The 4,137-nt window shown below is 44.8% G+C and overlaps 1 pseudogene across 1 annotated transcript; it reads left to right on the plus strand.

The window, feature by feature from the left end:
* The first annotated feature begins 333 nt into the window (after positions 1–333).
* Positions 334–3,829, plus strand: LOC308435365 (cyclin-dependent kinase 4-like; annotated as a pseudogene). The gene is made up of 2 exons: positions 334–364; positions 2,916–3,829. The product of its transcript is annotated as a cyclin-dependent kinase 4-like (transcript).
* The last annotated feature ends 308 nt before the right edge of the window (positions 3,830–4,137 follow it).

The raw sequence follows: 4,137 nt of genomic DNA on the forward strand, positions 1-4,137 counted from the left end.
ACTGTTTCCCAACCACCAAGACTAGGATGCTAACTCCATTTTCATTACTGTTCTTACCTCTTTTGATATGGACTTACCTCACCACCTTCATCTTCCTGAATGCAATGGGCTCTGTCAGTCTGTCAGCCCCTCGGACAAGGCATGTGTATCACGCTGATGATCCTGGGATCTAGCATGTAGTGAAATCCTTGCACCTCACTCTGGTTATTGAATGGAAACTGACAAAAGAGATCACACCACTTCAAATAGTCTAGAAGCTGGGAACACATCTCAGAGCCAGTCTTCACCCTTGCTCCTTGTGGGTAAGAATGAAGTCAGACCTGTGAAATGAAAATGGCTTCCATGGTGCTAGAGGAGGATTGGAGTAGGCACAGTCCAGGAAGTGACTTAACAGGTTGCAAGGCAAGAACTGAGAGCCTATCTCTGGCAGACATCCCACACTTAGGAAAGAATTGCTAGGAAATGCAGTGACAGATGTCAGGGTTTCACCCACTGACTCATCTGTAGAGGTCCTTCTCTATTGTCCAAAGTTTAAAGACTGAGAAGGAGGGCTGGGTGAGTGTCAGGGAGATAACAGTCCTGTCACTAGGAAAACACCAGCTTGCAACGAAAAACTGAAGAAAAGATCGGGGGATGCACCATGTAGCTTCCAGATTGGCCTCACATCAATTTTTGCATATAGCCTTCCACTGTCACAGGTATATCCTCCTTTCTGCCTCCTCAGTGCCAGGAGCTAATTGTACGGCCAAGTCTCTTCTATGGATACAAAGCAATCATTACCTGAGTTTCAATGGCAGAAAAACCTTGTCAGCGGGTACTCCACTAAGACATGGACTTCTGCGTGAGATGGTGACATCACTGCAGCTTGAAGTGAAGGGGAACATGTCCATCCACACTTTTCATCTCTAGGTTCACTCATACAAGCATTAGATTTCTCAGGAGCTTCTGTTGGCTGTGGGAACCATATCCTAATACCATGTCAGCACAGGAAGGAAATGTCTTCCTCTTGATGGAAAGAACAAATGTGGGAAGGAAGAGAAACAAGGGCCAGCTTATGTGTTCTATGAGAATGAGAGTTGCTTGTTCTTGGGGTACAGGAATTGAAGGACTGTGTATCAGATGGTTTGGGCAGCTATCAAAGAGGCCCTGTTCTTGTATGTCATTTCTTATATACCTGTTGTTTTACTGTTTTAGCATGCAGAACAAAAGTGTAGAAATCCAGTTATTTGTTTATCTATAGATGCTGGTGTCAAGGCTGGGGAGATGTTCCACACTGGTATCACAACCACAGAGTTCGGGCCCTTGGTGTTCCTCTGAACTGCAGGGAGACTTTGAGGTGGCCCATTAGAGACTTGATCATTGTTCCTCTTCCAGGCACCAGATCAACACTATAGATTCCATTTGGACACTTGTCCCTGTGTAAAACATCCTTCGTTATTTTCTGCATAACTTGCTCAGGTAGCAGAATTTCAGTTTGTATTTCCAGTTCAGTGTTGTTATTTTGAGATGTGATCCTTAGCAACAATGAACCACAGCCCTCATAGTCAGGAATCCATGACCATCCTGGACTCACATGAACAAGCTTCTGTAGCACAGCACCATCATCTGCAGAGGAGACACTGAAGGAGAGAGAGGCATTGGATGTGAGGTGACTTAAACACAGGACACATTGGACAATGGCAGGATCATCCCTGTTGAGAATATACTACTGAATGTGACTTTCCTTGGAAGATTACAACTAGGATAACTGCCAAAGGGCTCAGGAGAACAGGGAACTGGGACAAGTTCAGAGATGAGAGAAGCAATGGACCCTTTACCTTTTCCAGAATGACTTAAAACTGCACATGAGACGGCCAGTGACTACTAAAAATTGTCAAGTCCATTGACTACTGGATGTCAGCATGTTGTGTGTCTGAAACGTAAAGGAACACCCGGGACTTTAGGATGGAGAGAGGAGAGTTCAGTTGTGCCAATGGTCTTTGTCTCATGCTGACTCTGGGATATAGAGAGTCCAGACCCTCTATTCCCTGTCTGAATTTGGTTCAGGATGACTCTAATGACCACCATGTACAGATAAAGACAGCAGCAACAAGTCCTAGAACTGAAACAAATGGAGAATAGAATTGACTGGGGGAGGGAAAGTGGCTGAGCCTCCTAATAGATGCATGAGTTAAAAGGTGAAAGGAGACAAGTTCAAGTTCTTCATTGTTCCAAGAGTGAGGAGGAGCTCACACCCTGAAGTGTCTTGCATGCATGCCAGTAAGGGACTGCCTCTGTCCCTCTGGGTTGGATACTTTTCTGACAATTTGGTCAAATTTAAGTCATACATTGTTTATTTTAAATTATGCCCTATTCATTTTCTCGACTCCACCTGATGTACATTTTCCTCATTATTTACTGAATGTAAGTGTTTAGGAAAGTATGGATTGGAGCTTAGCTGGGAGTAGGAAACAGGACACAGAAATCATAAAGAAGCCAATAGAGAGCACCCTTCACGGCCTCTATTGTTGTTTCTGTTACTAAATTTCTACCTTCAGTTACTATACTTGACTTCCCTCAGGATGGTTGTATGCATGAGTTTTAAGTTAAAAACCTTTCCCCACAGCCAAACACACCCCACTGTTCTCTCTGTTTCTTTCAGCAATGTAGAGGGAAAGGCTTTGATAAACACCTTTTGAATTGTAGCTCCAGCTGAGGGCAGTCTTATCACAGAAGTCTCATGGGAGCTTCCTACATTATTAAAAAAAAAATCTCAGCTGGGTACAAAGCCTCAGGTACTGGCTCCCAGGCCCAGATAAAAGCACACCTTAATTGCTCTTGGCCAAGCTTAAGATCCCCTTCTACATGAATGGCGACCATTTGATATGTACCCATGTCTGGTGTTGGTGCTTATGGGATGGTACACTAAGCCTGAGATCCCCACAGTGGCCACTGTGTGGCCTTCAAGTATTTGAGAGTTCCTAATGAAACAGCAGCTGGGAAAGTCCTTTCTCTCAGCACCGTTCATGAGGCAGCCTTGTTAAAGATGATGAAGATCTTTGAACATCCCAGTGTTGCATGGCTGACTGATATCTGTGCTACTTCCTGAACTGATGGGGACATCAAGTTAATCCTCGCATTTGAACATATATATCAGGACATGAGGACATACCTGCACAAAGCAACGCCACTATGCTTGCCATTTGAGACCTTTAGATCTGATGCACCAGTTTCTAAGTAGCCTCCATTATATTCATGCAAACTGCATTGTTCACTGGGAACCGAAGCCAGAGAACATTCTAGTGATAAGTAATGGGACAGTCAAGATGGCTGACTTTGGCCTAGCCAGAATGTTCAGCTTCCAGATGGCCCTCGTGTCTGTGGATGTTACCCTCTGGTGCTGGGCTCATGAAGTTCTGCCGTCTACTTATGCAACACCTGTAGGCATGTGGATCATTGGCTGTATCATCAGAGAGATGTTTCAACAGAAGCCTCTCTTCTGTGGAAATTGAAGCTGACCAGTTGGGCAAAGTCTGTGAACTTATTTGATATCCTCAAGAAGAAGACTGGCCTCCAGAGGTATCTCTTCCTCAAGGAGCCTTTGCCCCGAAAGAGGCTTGTCCCGAACAGTCAGGGGTGCCAGACATGGAGGAATCTGGAGGACAGCTGCTGCTGGAAAATTTGACCTTTAACCCACAGAAGCAAGTCTGTGCCTTCCGAGGCATCCCTGCAGCACCAAGACCTGCACAAGGAGGAAAGCGACTGGAGTGAGAAGAGGGGCTGCCTGCCTCAGTTTCCAGACACTTGGTGGGAGGACCTGGATGAAGTGGCAGGCTCTGCCTACTCCTGAGGCCGTGCAGAGTCCTCCAACTTTTTACAGAGATCATTTTCAGCCTTAAATGACAATCCCTCACTTCTCCTTATAGGTTTACCCCCCCCCCGTACCTCCCTTTTTTCTACACTAAATGTCAAGTGTATTTGTTTTCTTCTCTTCCTGAATCATACTGGTATAGTTTTTATACAGAAAAATAAAAGCAGACAATGAAGTATGGTCTTCAAAAAACAAAACAAAACAAAGTCCAAGATGAATTGTTCTACAGAGATATGGGATAGCAGGTGAAGGAGAAAAAATTAGCCAGATCAGTATAATCATGCCCC

This window comes from Micromys minutus (assembly GCF_963924665.1).
Source record: "Micromys minutus genome assembly, contig: SUPER_22_unloc_1, whole genome shotgun sequence".
In the NCBI taxonomy this organism is placed as follows: Eukaryota; Metazoa; Chordata; class Mammalia; order Rodentia; family Muridae; genus Micromys; species Micromys minutus.